The sequence below is a fragment of the Carassius auratus genome, chromosome 13, assembly GCF_003368295.1.
Source record: "Carassius auratus strain Wakin chromosome 13, ASM336829v1, whole genome shotgun sequence".
Classification (NCBI taxonomy): Eukaryota; Metazoa; Chordata; class Actinopteri; order Cypriniformes; family Cyprinidae; genus Carassius; species Carassius auratus.
In genome coordinates, this window is record NC_039255.1 from 26021218 (window position 1) to 26038359 (window position 17142).

At 40.8% G+C, this 17142-nt stretch overlaps 1 pseudogene; it reads left to right on the forward strand.

The window, feature by feature from the left end:
* Positions 1-223: 223 nt before the first annotated feature.
* Positions 224-17142, forward strand: part of LOC113113134 (protein jagged-2-like) — a 42533-nt pseudogene continuing 25614 nt past the window's right edge.

Sequence of the window (17142 nt, forward strand, 5' to 3'; positions counted from 1 at the left end):
ATCATTCAAATAATAATATACAAAATCTGATAACAAAAATGACAGAATTCTTGATTGAAAAGGACCATATGTTTCATCGCTCGTTGTGAAACGGATAGACAGCGTAAGTTTTTGACAATGCTCCGCCCCTCGAGTGGCGGTTGGCCAAACGAATCAGCAGAAGGCTTTGTGATTGGTTCAACCACCTGTCAATCACGCGAGATCTCTTCAGGCGTGTGGTAGCTGTGAACACATCATTTTGCCGTGCAGTGATCAGACCGAGGGAGAGATCAGCGCAGACATCACCGCGCAAACACACCACGCTTGTGAATTTTTGCATGTCAGGAGCGGAGGATCCTGTCGCCGGTCAACGGCCGTTTTCCATCTTGTATTCATAACGCATAAATCAGCGGCATGTGGAATTGTATCAGGATTAGGAATTGGCTCCCAATCGCGTGCCTGCTGTTAATGATATGGACGAAGGTGAGAGCGCTGATTGTTTCTAGTATTGCAGATCGATTTAATTGCCATAGCAGTGATCAGCAGGCAAAAGTTGATGGGTGTGGGCTGACGATTTCAATGAATTTTGGCCAAAGTAATCGAAATTTGAATTACGCAGCCACAATGTGTTCATGCATTTGGAAATGTCAGGAGATTGAAATAAATGTTACTTGCACCCCGTCATCTAAAATAGCTGTTTCCAGCCTCTGTAACGTTACAGTTTTGCTAAATTTTAGACTGATTATCTGGAGACTTCAAAGCACAAGCGCACGCAACACATTCCCTCAAATAATATTAGGCTTCCTCAGTTTGGCAAATCCGATCTGCATTTCAATAATAAGCAACCTGTATTATGGGTACTCTGTTTATTTAATTTTGTATTTCATTTTAATATTATTTTTAGGTGTCCCAGTCCTCTGGCTATTTTGAGCTGCAGTTGATTGCTGTAGAAAATGTAAACGGTGAGTTGTGGGACGGGGAATGTTGCGACGGCACGCGGAACTCTCAAGACCAGCGCTGCGAACGGGACGAGTGCGATACATACTTTAAAGTGTGTCTGAAGGAGTACCAATCTGAAGTCACCACCACTGGGCCGTGCACCTTTGGCTCTGGATCTACTGACGTTCTCGGTGGAAATACATTTTCTTTTAAGACTGCAAAGAACAACCCCAGCAAAGCGAGCGATGTGGGAAAGATCATCATCCCCTTTCACTTCGCCTGGCCGGTAAGTGCGCGTCTCTGCGCGAGCTATAATAATAACGCGCCGCGGTGAGCTGTCACTGTTCGGAAGTTGAGTACACTATTGTTACTGTGATGACAGGGTCCCTTTTTAATTCGTGGGCGTGTAAGGCTGCTGTGTCCTAACGATTTTTGTGTAGAAAAAGGTTAAAATGGTTAAGAACGATTATCTTTAGTGTATTTCAGTTGCTGTGCGTGTTTGAAACTGGCTGCTATAAGGTGCATTTAAGGTGACACGCATTTCTTAAAGAGATAGTTCACTCATAAATCCAAATTCTGTCTTGTACTCACGATGTTTCAAACCTGTATGACTTATTAGCTTTCTTTGGAGCACAAAAGGAGATGTTAAACGGAATGACAGTCACCATTCACTTGCATTGTAAGTGAATGGGGACTGTCATCCTGCTAACGGAAAGTCAGGTTTGGAAACCTATATCATGCGTAGCTGGTTGTGTCTCATTTTTGGGCAGCACAGGCGCGAGAATAACGTTCACTAGGTAGGCAGCTTAATAGGTTCTGACTTTTTTTTAATTCAGTTGGCTTCGAGTGAAGCGAATGTTTCTCAAAGATTCTAGTGTAACGTTCTAGATATTCAAATATGACGCGCAATTCAGCGGCAGCTGCATTTTCCCGTTATTGTGGTGTTACTGGTTTTTGTGAATTTGTTAAAACGCTCTTTTGTAGCTTATAATAAAGCTTGTAGCTTATAATCTACAAAAATGTACCACACCAAGCAAAGTTGCCGCTTAAACTCGATAGTTACTGCTCTTTTAGTTAGGGCAAACATGGAGTGTTGTATAGCGTTTCAACGTGGTTCCTTATAAAACTTTGATATTCCAAAATTATTATAATTATGTTTATTATTTGCTTCAAAATAGTTGAAACATTTATTAAAATAATCACAGATCTAGATGTGACAATATATATTTTTTAACTTACATGACAACTTAGCCTAACAAATGCTCTACATCAAATAGCCTACATCTGTACAGCTCTAATTAATTACTTTAGAATCACATCTTCAAACAATGTGAAAAGCGTCTAGATTTTTAATCAGTTTATATATTTGTTATTAGTGGCTAATATTGTACTTTTATATTAGTTAATACACAATAACTAGTAACTGTGGGATTTTAGTGGAAATATAGTTACCATGGCAATTAGTCGTAAGAGTAGCCTTGTACTACTTGCAGCTCCCTTGTGTTGATATGTGAAAAAGTTATCAAGTGTCTCTTCAGACACGCAGGCACATTACTGATGCTGATATCAGGTAGCAAATCGCTGCAATGTTTTATGCATTTCTGTGTCACACCCGCAAACAACAAAAAAGAGATGTCATGTAGTACTGACTGTCACCTTTGGACGGCAGCCCAGTTATACACACTCACCTAGCAGACCCCTAAACTAACCCTCCCGTAGGCATAAAAAAAATGCCCCCCCCCCCCCCAACCAAATACACAAACACTCAACCGTTCAAGTTAATGTGTAACATGCTATCAAACTGACCCTTTCGGGGCCGCCTTTGATGCTACACCTGCTTCTCTTCTGAACACTGCTTTAAATTTCACCTAGATATGTCCCTGTATAACTCTGATCACATGATGTGTTGTTGTAGATCTGTGTCTGAATGCCTGTGATTGAGTTTGAATTTCAAATGCTGTGTATTTGCAGTTTCTTAGTGTCTCATGGATGCTAATAAAATTGCCAGAGGAATGTGTTCTTGAGTGCCTGTGAATTCGGACATCTGTTTGATGTGCTCGGTGTAACCTCATCTAGAGTGCATTGAATAAAGATATCTAGCACCTCACCCGGAGGCTTGGAGATTGAGTCCGCCACCTGTCGGAGGTGCAGGTTTTTTTTTTTTTTTTCAGCCTATCTCTGGTTTGTTTGTCAAGATTTCAGAGATTGGTTTTGGTGAAGCAGTTGCTTTGATTGTTTGCTTATTATTAGTATCGATATAGGTTTCATGGAGTTAAAGATTGATTTTGAGATTTTTTTTCAATCAAATTTATTTGATTTTATAAGTAGGGTGTATTCACACCAGGAAAGTCCGCTAGTTCACTTGCTTGGGTCTGGACCAAAAAAAAAAAAAAAAATGAATTTGGTGTGGTTCGCTTTCACACTGCCCTTTTTCCAAGTGAATCAGAAATTGTAAACAAAACCACACGTGTGCCAAGGTCACGCTTTTATTGGTTCATTCATTCAACTGAACCAGAGTTCGTTTGGAACCAGACCGAGACCACCTCTTCAGTTGGGTCTCGGTACGGTTGTTTGTTCCACACCCGAGTGCAATTCTGGATTCACACCTGGCTAAAAGATCCGTATCAAAGGGGGAAACTAACTTGAGTCTGATTAAATAAAATCTGACAAGACCGGTCAGAAGACTCCCTTAGTCTTATTATTATTATTTTTTTAATGCAGACTTTGAGCCAGTAGGTTAGTATGATCCTCATCTTTTAGGTCTAGTCCCTTGCAGTTGTGTAACATAGATTTGAGTTACAGTTTTAGTGAATGTGTAACTCCAGCGTAAGAGATTGAGAGACAGTGAAGAGCCTCTCTGGTGGCACACAGTGAATGTTGATGATCGAGACGGCAGCTGTATCCATCCGTCAGAGTGGAGGACCACTACGCTTCAAGGTTAAATGGCAGCGTCAGCCACACCTGATTAGGAGCTTGCTGGCCAGTTGCTAGGAGACCGTTACATGGGCCTTTAGTAAACAATTATCTATTGCCCTTCGAGTTCCCTTCCCCCTTAACTGGTCTTTCAGCGGAGCCACTCGTTCTCATCTCACCTGGGAAAGAAGTGCTAGAGCCTCTCAACTGATTACACTATTGACTGTGTAATTAGCCAGTCACAGCTGGCTTTGTCTCCCGTCAACAAAAAGCAGTAATTGTCCAGTTCAGCATCAGAGCAGGTGGCTGTTGATTGGGACTGATTATAGATCACCCCCCCCCCCAAGGCCTCAAAATGAAATGTCCAAGTAAGCAGGGTCCATCTCTTGTTTTTATCTTTTATGGTGGTTGACCAAAAGTCACGGTAAAGTCGTGGGTGGGATGGTATCACATTTTTGAATTCTACCTTTTAAGAATTGTACAAAACTCATTGAAACAAAATAAGGAATGACAGGTACAAGTCAGATATATGCAGTTGGACGTGTCTTTATGAATTATTTACGTAGTTCTAGCGTTCAAAAAAATAATCGAAAGAATGTGACCGAATGGAAACAGTACATTTTACAGGTAGATTCTGTATGATAACTTGGTTTGATCACTAACATGAACAATTACCAAAACATGAATCTATTCTAATTGATACATTTTCTATAAATGAATATATATTTGTAATGTTTCTTAAAGTATATTTATTAATTAATATTAACCTAGATTAATAAATGCTGTTAAAACCATTGTTCATTTTTAATTTGTGATTCCTAATGCATTAACCGTATTGTGAAGTGTTACCAAAAACACTAGTTCCTCACTACTAGAGTAGTCTGTTATTGGACATGACTAGTTGACTTGTGACAAATTTCTAGATCAAATAAACGAGTCAAGGCAGAGTAGCTTTCGTTTTAACTGGCTGGACTATTCACAGTCATCTTCAGTGGTTTGTGATGTTACAGGAAGTACCAGTATTGATTCCTGTCTCTCCATGGAGATCAGCTGGGGTGATTCACCAGGAAGTTGGATCATGAAGAATCTCTAGCTGGATGTGAGACTCTCTCTCCTTCCCTTCCTGACCCTGAAATAGCTTTTTGTTCTGCCACCACAATAAACATGTTCTTTTCTTGTGACCTGGGGCAGAGCATGGCTTTCTGTACCCATGTCTTCCCATTAAATGAAGGGAAAGGCTGCATTTTCCCTCTCCTGAATGCAGCAGTCATGATAGAGGTATTTTTAGCAGCAGAGAGACCGGACCAATTAAGAGGTGATGTGCCTGAGGTGACTTTATGAAGGAACCTTTTATTATACAATACCGGATGAGAGAGGCTGTCTCTGGTTATGTTGCATTTTGTGAACCCGGACAGTTTTCCCGCCTAGTATTGACCATGTTTAATTGTAAAATAGCTATTTTACAGGGGACGGGGATTTTGAAACAATGATATATAGAGAGAGACCGTTTGGACTCTTTGTGAAGCGTATCAGCCAGGCACTTCCTACTCTATCACTCCCACATGATGGACTCTATAAACCCATGAAAACAGTCTATTAAGAAGGGCCTCTGCCAAAATGCTGTTAATCGATTAATGACTAAAATGCTTGGAGAAAAAAAAAAAAAACACTTCTTGGTGACATGATTGTGAGGGTAGGGTTCTGAAAAGGGTTGAAGTGATGGTTCACCCAAAAATGAAAATATTGTAAATATAAAATCTGTAGTTATTTACTCGCCCTCATGTCGTTCCAAACCCATAAAACCTTTGTTCATCTTCGGAACACAAATTAAGATATTTTGGAAAACCGAGAGCTTTCTGGCTCTTCATAGACAACAATGCAAATGACACATTCAAGGCCCAAAAAGGTAGTAAGTACATCATTAAAATAGTCCATTTGAGAAGAAATTGTTGAATCAAGTCATTATTTTTGCTTCATAACATCACGGTTGCATCACTGCAAAAATTACAATTTTTAGGTGAACTATCTTTTTAAGGCCTAGGTATACCAACTACAATAACTATAACTATAAAGTTTTAACAGTCTTTCTAATTCTATAAGAATAGAGAAGTCCACACCACAGCTATCATGATAATGCAATGTCATATAAATCACTTTTCTCCCCCAGGTGATACACTATAAAAACATCAACAGACAATCAGAATCCACTTGCCTTCAAATAGCTCGAGCATTTAAAATGGCAGACGACAACTGCAGATTTTGCTTAAGATACACAGAATGTTTTCGTCACCATATATTTCCTATTTTTTCTTTATAATGAACATTCTTAGTGTGAATGAGCCTTTAGGCCTGGCATCAGGATGGGTGAACTGAAGAAAAAAGCACTCTTCTTTGTGCAGTACTTCAGCTAAATGTACCTAAGTAAGCATGTCAGTGCTTTTAGAGTATGTTGAGATCTTGAGCGGCACCCTCATGAAGAGTGCAAGATAAACAGGTTCCCAACAGAAGAGCTTCCATGTACCGAGCCACCAGTTGTGGACATGATTGTATGAAGCAGTGCCGTTATAATGGACTTTCTGTCTCCCCTGAGAAGGGTCATAGAAAACATGGGGTCCTTTCAGAATTGGGCGTTAGCGAGCTTAACCCTGACGACCCTTCCTAATAACACTGGAAGCCAGTGTGTGTGTTAGAGAGAGAACCATTTCTATTGTTAGCCCTTGGTGCTCAACTAATTGTTTTCAACTACCCATGATGCTCTACCTCCCTGGTACTAGGTGTCTCATTTGCTTCAGCACAATTTCACAAATGACAGCGTTTTTTTTTAATACCAGCTGTATGAATAATGTTCAGGGGGAGACTGATTGTTTTTGCTGTGTTGGTATACATGGATGTGGCGTGTGTGACTAATGCATGTGCATTTTCCTGTGCGACCTAGTAGGCTAATGAATTGTGAGCAGGTGTGCTGCAGTAATTAAAGTGCATTACCGCGCAGCAAGTTTATTTCCCGCTTGACCTCTGACCTTGTTCAAAATAACAATGATTGTAATAGAGTTGTAGCCCATGTGGCCATAACAGCACTCTATTAGCTTGCTATACTGCAACTAGGGCTTTTGAGTGAGAAGTGAAGCTGCTTAGCAATGGCTGTGCCATTTTAACTAGATGCTGAAACCGGAGTAAATCGTCAGTACTGTAACTGGACAAGACCGACAGGGAGACAACTGGCTTGTCAGATGGTTTGATGATGAGTTAGCAGTCTAGGGTGTCAAATGGCCGCCTCACTGTAGTAACCGAGGGGCTGCGCTGCTTGCCAAATGGGAGGTTGCCCATGAGCAGTTTATGGAATATTGTCATTCCATATTGGGGTTATAATGGCAGTGTAGGAACAGCTATCAGGTAGAAGAGTTTCACAGATGTAGTTGATGTGTTCCCATACTTTTTTTGGAAGCCTACTTTAGATTAGTATGGCCGGACTAATGTGTCATACATGGTTTGGAAGGATTTAGAGCTGTGAGAATTGATCCAGGCTGGTGTCTTTGGGAGATCTGTAAGCTGTGCCCACTGGGATATGGCAGCTTCCAACCTCACAGCCTGTTTCTGGTGCTGCCAAGCAGCCATGCTAGTCTCAGTTTCTACAAATGCTGCAGTTAAACCTTCTCTGAAATTGAAACGATCTGATGATTGATATGCAATTAGCTTTTTTCATTACTATACTGTACAATACTATACTATACCTCTTAAAATGTGTAATTTTATGCTATTTTTACAGTCAAAGTATACAAGTATATTCTAATTCCAGGGCTTATTCTTTTATCCAAAGAATAAGGCAAACATTATCAGGATATATGATTTGGAAAACATTACAAAATGATTTTTCAAATTGGATTGATTCAGTGTGATTTGATGATGTAATAGTAAGTTTGTCTGTGATTTAACTTGAATTTGTCATGAAATGAGTGACTACATAGTGGGCATTGTATTGTACCTTTTAAACGGCTTATGCGCAAAATTTTTTTACCTCCAAAGCTTTAATATCAACCACTTTCTTAGTTTCTTTGTTTTGTCTGTAATTTCTGTAGGACACCTTGTTCTCAGGGTTAGTAAGATAACTCATACATACCATTGCTTATGTTTCTGTATGTAACTCTGTCTTTCTGTGTGTGTGTGTGTTTGCGGTCACTGCTGTCCCTTCCTGCTTAATTAGCACCCAGAGGGGAGGAGTTTGTTGTATTGTCATTGCTAATGATCTTGTTGGCATAGCAGCGGAATGCTAAATGGGCCGTGTGTGTACACACTCACCCAGAGTGTGCCCTTCGTTGGCCAAATCTGCAGCGATAAGCACCATGCAAGCATAATTCTGCATCTTGCTTGGTGTTCCTGCCTTTCAGACTCACCGAACTCTCGTCCGACTCGCTTTATTGATAATGGAGTCTCATGGGTATGCAAGTGTAACTAGACGCATTGTACTCTATGATGGTGCTTTATTATTGTGTCTGTAAGAACTTAACCCCCGTTTGGGAGTTTGCTGAAAGAGGGGAGGTTACCGAGCACAGAATATCATTTACTGGCTCTAGGGTCCAGAGTGCACGTCGGGCTGCATCTTCCTGTCCTCCCAGGGCTATAATACTGCTTAAACAAAGCTATTGTTGGCTTTTGTGCTCTGGAAGCCTGGCGGAAAATGACAATTGACTGATTCGAAACAAGTCGTGTCATATGGACTAGTTGTGTGGAGAGGTCACTGCTGCAGTGGATTTCTGGAATGGAATAGCCATGGATTGCTCATCCAAAGTTGGGTTGCTGATGAGGATTGATGGGAAAGACCTTTCACATTGGCATCTGGAAGAGGGACTTACAAAGAAATCCCTTTTCAGCTTAACCGTTTCGGTTGGGGCTGAAGGAAGGGTTTTCGACAAGGGTGGGAAAGACTTTCCACATTGTTCTCAGAATGAGAGACCATCAAAGTCACCTAGAATCCCTCTTGAGCGACAGGTTGGGTTAGGGTGTTCCTCCAGGTATTTCCCTAGCAATTTTTTTCCAGCCATTTTCTTTGATCCTATCCCCTCCCCACCCTGCTCTCCTGTCATTACCCAGATCCAAAGAGCTGTTTCCTTTGGTTTAATTAGACTTCAAGCTCAATGTTGTTTTCCTCAGGGAGTTGTTGTGGCTGGTCTTGTGAGAAAGCTGGATACTTGGGACAAAAAAGGGGTTGTGGGTTTAGAATTTAAGATGGATGTGTGATCTATATAGGGATGACAGAATAGGAGAGGGCGAGGAAAAAGCACAAATGGAATGACCTGGTCACCCCCTGTCTGCAGTTTGGCCGAGACCCCTGTGTATTGGTGATGGAGAAGGGGACACCTTTCTCTTGTGAGTGATTGATTACAGAGCTGGCTTTTCAACCTTCTCTTCCCACCACTGAGGACATAATGTGGACCCTGCGAGGTGACTGGACCTCCCCGACACCCCCGATCACTCCCCGACCAAGTCTAGACTTGTTTGACACAAACATGACCTTGTCATGTTGGGGTGGGTGACAGCCATCATCACATCGCTCATTGCCTGTTCTAAAAGACCGATGAAAACAAAGTGTCCTCATTTGTGATCAAACCTGTGCTGCAGGACCCTGGGGAAGAACAAGGAGTCTGAAGTTGCACCGTCTTGATGAGTTGATCTGCTCTGAATGTACCGTACTTCCTAAAGGGGACAGGTGTGCTGAATTTATCAAAGGGGGTTGGCTTTTTGATTTATGTCCACCTTTTTTCATATATTGATGAACACATTGTTTTTAGGTTTTTTAGATGTCCTGTTTCTTCAGCTGTATGATTTCCTGCAATTTTTTAATTGTTGGAAATTGTATAGATGAACACATAAATTATTAATAAAAGAACCAAGTAGGCCTATACATATTTTTTTTTTCTCTCTAAATACAAATACAACACTAAAGACTATAATAAATCCTTTCAAAGCAGTCATCAGATGTTAAATTCATTTTTATTTGTTGTTTGAAAATAAATGTGTGTTGGCAGTGTGTGTACACATCTACCCAATAATGATAATAATCAACCCAGTGCTTTTTATTTAATCCCTAAAAATGATATCCCTTATTCAAATCAGGCCGTTCTCATCTTCTAGTCTGTGTGAATCATTTGTGATCCAGCTTCACTTACAGCAGAAGTGAGTATAAGGGGATTTTTTTTAGCAATCTTTGCCATCACTTTTCCTAATAACGTGCTAGTTAGCAAGTCTAAAGCGGCGTGTTTGAAAAAGCCATGTAAAATGAACGTAAGTTCAACTTTTAAAAAAGATGTCAAGACTTTATGGCATTTTTTTTCCTCATCCCACTGCATCTCATGTTTTTAAATAAAGAAAGTAGCCTACTTTTTGTAACTGGGTTTCAGTCCTTTGTATTATACATACATTCATGGAGCCGTTTTTCTTTTTTTTTTTTTCTTTTTTTTTATTGTTTAAGCAACTTTAATAATTATATATGGTTCATAAAAATTTTTTTTAAACCTTATGCACTTTATTTTCAAAGATAGTAGTGTTATTTTATTACACTTGAAAGAAAAATGCATAATATTTTGTGCGATGAAAATTGATTTCATCATCATGTTGAGCTAATTCAATATGTCAAAATTTTCCTATTGCGTCACAAAATCTTGAGGACATGCTCTGCTCCAAAAACATCCGTTAGTTTTGGGAAACCGATAACAAAAAAGCCTTTCAGTGTCCTTTAATTGGCCTGGTGGTGTCTTACATTTTGTGGTAATTGATGGTTGTGGTCTGTGTTGTCCACTGCCCCTTCACCCTCAGTTTGGCCCAAATCTCTGTGTCAGTCAACAATTCAGCTATAAAAAATGGGATTAACAATACTAGATTAATGGAGATTATATGATGTGGTCGCTTGCTATGGAATGAATAAATGACCTGCGGGTCCCCTGAGGACAATCAAAGTCTGACACAGAACTTGTGCGACTGGTGCTCAGACTTTGAGTGACAGGTTTAGTGTGTGTGTGTGTGTGTGTGTGTGTATGTGAACATGCACATGAATATAGTGTATTAAACATAGCAAAATGTTGGTTTCAAAAATAACTAGTCATAGGTAGCTACCTAGTTCAGGTGTAAAAGCCCTGTATAATTATGCCAGTTTCAGATTTACCAGACCTTGATCACTTGCATTTCTCAAGAAGTGTTCACATAAAACAAGTATATGCATGCAAAAACAGATCCCAAAGGAAGAATATGAAGAGGTCTCAGTTTGAGCTTTTAAAAATTTGACTATAGTTAAAACTGTTATGTTGTGACACACAAAAAAAAATGTGGGATGTGATGCAATTCCTTAAGACATCTGAATGTGAAAATGTTCTAACAGCTAAACCTAATAGCCATAGGTTATATATTTGGTTGTTGAACCGCTCTGACCCCAGTAATGTGTTGGTCTGCAGAGAGGGTGTGGATGATATCTTCCTGCAAGGTCAGACAAGGGAAGTTTGCCTCTCTCTGCAGTTCCTTTTCCAAAAGCAGATGAGGAAATGAAGTACTGGTTTTCTCACCGAGGTCACAGAGGAACAGAGACCTATTTTTTTTTTCTTTTTGCGGTTTCTCTGTTGATTTCTTTTGGACTCCTTCAGTGTCGCATGTCAGACCCATTTTTCTTTCTTGCCCTTGTTCACTCTCTTTGTAGGGTATTGACATGGTGCTGAAGGCTTCGCTACTTTAGATAAGGCGTGTGAAAGCACTCAGACTCGCACTTGCTGTCAGCTGGACGTCTCTTGTACGTGACTGACGGTGGAAAACACTTCACCTTTTAAGCAAGAAGATCCTGACATCATCCTGTCATGTAATAATAGTTTGGTTAAAGTTAAAATTCTTTAATGTAATAATTTGTCTGCGGTCAGTAGGTCCTTGTGTGCGACTGCGTCAGAGTGTTGCAGCTGATTGCGTGTGTGCGCCGCTGCCAATTGAAACTGCGGCTTGGAGCCTTTTGAAGCTGATGAGAAGCCTGATGAAAGGTCTCCAGGGTCATTCTTAGCCTCTCTCACTTCAGCCCCCTCTTATTTCAGCCCTGCCCCTCTTTAAACTGCCCCGTCTACTGACTGTGGGAATTTGCACCTGTGGCTCCCTCCACCACAATCCCACTAGCCACCCACCTACTTAAACACACACACACAAACACACTTGGGGTGTTTACAGGCTTAACGTCCTAACATGAGTGTTTTTGATCGTTCGAAGGTTTGCTTGTGATGCGTACCCTCCTAAGTACATACCAGCCAGGCAGTCTGTGTTAGCTTGTTCACAGTCCACTATAAATATCATTGATATCAGCAAAAGTAGTCCACGATAAGGAGGGAAGGAGTTTGTTTGGGTGAGTTTGTGTCACCGTTGCATGTTAGGCCACTTCTAGGGGTCAAGAGGGTGTGTGTGTGTGGTCAGAGGAATGTTCTTGGAGTGTCACAAGACTCAGGTTGATGGTGTCTTGCAGTGATGGGTTTTAGATGAAGGTCTTTGTTCATTGGTCACCTCCCCCACTAGTCTTTATCCGCATCTAGCCCTTTGGGCAGCTGTCACATAATCCAGCTAATCAGAGGCAGAGTGTGTGGGAACAGGACCGTCCCCGTGTTACCGCGTTTCTTTCCCTCTCACGCACAAACACCCTGACATTCTGACCTTTCTCCTCGGGTGCGCGCATGCCATGCTCCGCTACTCTTGACCGCATGTGAGCGGCCAACCGGATCAATCCAGCATATTAATTTACTGATGGAGCTTTGGACTAAATCCACGTGTACAGATAAGCATGCGCACACAAACACACGCATTTCGTGTGTTCCACACAGATGCTTGCTACCACTAGACCCCACTAATATGCTCTCTCACAGTGGCTGTCCCCAGTGTTGGGGGATGGGAGGAGAGGTCAGAAGCCCTGCAGCATGATCCACGTTCATGTCAAATAATCCATCTTTTTAAGACGCATCTGTTGTACGTCTGCATGGATATGTGGCCCACCCACTCCCACTGCAACCCATCCAGACAGACCTGGTGTTGCCGCTAATCCCTGACTGCATCTACCAGCCCACAGCCCCCAACCTCTCAAACCACGCCGTCTGGCTCCTTCCTTCTCACTCCACCTCTGGAGATGAATGAGACAAGTCAACTCGTTTTTTTTACAACTTTGTTGTTTAACATGTGAGCATACAGCCATTAATCGTTTTCACAATGCATTCTGAGAATTTCTATCAAGCATATGTTTTAAAGTCCACACCATATCTATAACAAAAAACAGGTAACAATGTAGAGACCCTTTCACACTGCACGTTGGTCCCGGAAAATTGCTGGAACATTGCTGGATTGCTTTCTGTGTGAATATAAACGCACCTAGTTGGGTTTGGGGACATAGTAACATTGCCGGGTTCAGTTCCGGGTTCAGTGCCTAGTAGGGGTGTAACGGTTCACTAAATTCACGGTTCGGTTCGATACGATACACTGATGTCACGGTTCGGCCCGAGCGCTTTGGAAAGGAGGAGAAAGCGGCACGACTAGCGTTTTCCACGCGTTTTTAGGCACGATATGTGAACGGCCCCTAAGGCGCTCACTCACTCAGCACGCGCTGAAGGCTCGTTGCAAAATGTCTAATGCATTTAACAGAGCAGAAATAGAAGATCCTCCAATAACCAACAGGTCTGGTGTTTGGGTGCACCTTGGATTCCCTGTAAGCTATAATGGTGATGACAGAATGAATGGTAAATAGTAAGGTCTCATATCCGCGGTTATAACATAAATGTAACGTAAATGAAGCCTACCAATCGCCGTGGTGATGTCTTTTGCCCTGTTTGAGTCACTTGAAAATGTCTGTCTAAATGCTGCGGGGATAGTTTGTTGTGTGTATGTTTCTCCTTTTTTCCGTCTTTTCCCAGATACTGACACAATAAGGTGATGTCGGCGTAAATGAGTTGACAAGTATTCTTGCTGGTGTTTTATTTTTTTATTTTTTTGTATTCCCGCTGCTGTGCCCTAACTTATTATGGGTGTTAACATACTTCATATATTTATATAAATGATATTTTGGAAAATTATTGCATTGCAACGCAGTTTGTGCAAGTCCAGAACAGAGAGTTGCAATAAGGCAAAAGACGTCCGCTTACCGATCGCGTAAAGGGCAAAGTATATTTCCACCATGCGCGGACCGTCACCATTACGTTATTTTCATTCCTAACCTGTATGAGTTGCTTCTTATGTTGAACCTAAAAGAAGGTATTTTAAAGATTACTGCTAATCAAACAGTTGGTGGTTCCCGTTGACTTCCATAGAAGGAAAATAAATACTATGGAAGTCAGGTTTGGAACCACATGTGGGTTAGAAAATGATGAAAGAACTTTCATTTTTGGGTGAAATATCCCTTTAAGTGCTAAAACTGGTGTCCTGTACCTAGTGTCAGGAGTGAGAAGATGGTGTGAATAAACTTGTCTCTAAAGGAAACGCATCAGTTAAATTAGGCCTACTATTTTCCTCATTTGAAGATGTCCTGCTTCAGTGGCCTGTTTTTTCAGTTGCCATTTTAGATGTACTCTCAGATATCAGACGGCAATCGAGAATGTTTCCAGATTTAATTTGAACATTCAAGGTGTGGCTGAAAATCTCTCCCTCCCTTCTAGGGGTGCTCCGATCACGATCGGTCGATCGTTAATGCGCATCTCGTCAACCGAGATGATGCGACAAAAAACGCTGAAAATGAAGTGGATTTGCGCATCTTCTCTATTAACAACGGCTCTGTGTAGTAACAGCTGCTCTATGTGAAATCACGCACCTGATGGAATTAACCGCTGATAAGAGAATCGGCTTTACTGACGAGATGCGCATAACGATCGGCCGATCGTGATAGGAGCACCCTTACTCCCTTCCTGTCGTGTGTAACGTTACTCAACTATTATAAATGCTGCCCGCTGTCATGAGAGAGGACTTTGATTGTGCTTTAGGATCTCTGTCATTTCTTTAGTGCTGTTTGCTAAGTCAAACATCAATATTTCTGTTGCTCATACTTGAGGTTAGGGATTTGAATAAACCTCTTACACTCTTCATTATATTTACATTTAACATTTAGCAGACGCTTTAAATCCAAAGCGCATTAAAACTAATGCTATCACTTTCCTTATTTATTTATTTACACCCCCACCCACCACCACCACCTTAAAGATGATAAAACATATTTGGAACATATCTTGAGGTTGGGACCTTTTGACCAGGATAGTTTTGTGTGTGTGTGTGTGTGTGTGTGTGTGTGTGTGTTCTCTTCAGTAGCATTTTAACATTTCATCTCAAAAAGATATTCTGTCTCTTTCTCCCTCAGCGATCCTACACACTCATCCTGGAAGCCTGGGACTGGGATAACTCCACTCAGAACAGTGAGTATTCCTCTTTAACTGCTATATTATTTACTGCTGCAGGCTGCTGTATATGGAGTGAAAATGATGCTGCATATATACACAAAAAAATAAAGTTTTGCAAAAGAAAATAAAGTTTTGAGAAAAATAAATATATACGCAAAATGCTATTGAATAAAAGGAAACGATCCACTCGCAAGCCTCTACTCATCATGACAGTACCTGGATCAGTGAGCTGAGTCTCGGGCCGTTGATGTCACTTCCAGGGAGGCATGCTGTACATGCCCCCGTCCTTTGACTCCACCGCCACGTCAAAACAGTGCCACAAAGCGAGACGCACATAAAAGTGAAGCGCAAAGGAAAAACGGTATCACAAACTCAAACTAGACTGACACGCAAAATAAAAGCAGCGTTGCAAATAAATTAATAGATATAGCCATGGAAAATATGTATTGCAAAATCATTACTTTTTGATTTATTTTTTGCAATTCTTTATTTTTGTTTGCAAAAAGCAAATTTATTTTCCTCAATACTTTTACTTTTTTGTGTATATATTAGAGTTGTTCCGATTCCGATACTAGTATCGGAAATATCTCCGATACCACAACAAATTCTGGCATCGGCATCGGCGAGTACATGAACCCATATACCGATCCGATACCATTTTCTTAAAAAAGACCTAGTTATGACCGCAAGCTTTGCCTAACCGCTGCACGGTTCTTCTTCGCTGCTCAAAATGCATTGAAAACACAGGAAGTTGTGCTGTGTTGCCACAAGCAACCCCTGTTTAGAGCAGCGAAGAAGAAATGAAAACGCGTTAGCAGCCCTTATCTATATATGACTGGATCACTCATCACATTCTAAACTGCCAAAACACAGTGAAGCCGCTACTATATTATAGATCAGTGGTTAGCAGTATGTCTCTGTAGTACCGGTAGTTACAGACTCTCGAGTATATTCAGTACCGGCAGCTGCGTTCAGTCGCTTCCGTGTAAGTCAAAGCGCAGGGCTCCAGACAGTAGCCGAATATATACTAGTGTCTGTGAATATTAAACTGCAAAATACTATTTAAATATTACTCCCGCAAAATCTACATCTCTGTGGGTGACTGGCACAGATGCGCGAGAGCTCGCTGTTTTGTAGTCTCTGCTGTGTGTCATGAGGACACGAACGCATAAACCGTCACTTCATGAGAATTTACCGTTTCATTTGAGAATACTGTCATATCATAAACACAGACACTCAAAGATCTTCATGGCAGCCCATTAAAATAAATGTTTGGTTTACATGAGTAAATTGACAATATATAAAGCTACTGTTGTAGCCTACAGTAATAATAATACGTCTCTATAATAATAATAATTATGCCTAGATGGTTGCTTGTTTTTTACTTGTTTTGTTGTAAAGAGATTATCTGATTAATAGATCTTTTTTGTTGCAGTTTTTTTATACAGTTATATTGTAAAACTTAAATACCTTTTTTAGTTTGCGGTGTTAGATTTTTGGCTGCATTTGAAGTTCTTTTTTGCATAAGAAAATAAATAATACTGTCAAATTCATGTTAGATAATAAAAATACTGTAATAAATACAGTAGTTCACCATGTATTTGTTCATGTTTTATTGAGGGATCTGTCTGAAGCACACCATAAAAAAATTCTAGCAATTTACACAGGGCTAGTAGTATATACAGCTGTATATACAGATATACACCCAGGTATCGGATCAGTACTCGGTATCGGCCGATACCCTGAGCCCAGGTATCGGAATCGGTATCGGGAAGAGAAAAAGGGTATCGGAAAATCTCTAGTATATATGCGGCATTATATTGACTCCATAGCTGTAGCCTTTCTGGGTTGGGTTTAATGCTCATAAAGACTGTTGAGCATTGTTAGTCTATAGTTTTGTGCTTTAGAGAGTGACTTTGTATGTGGAGATACT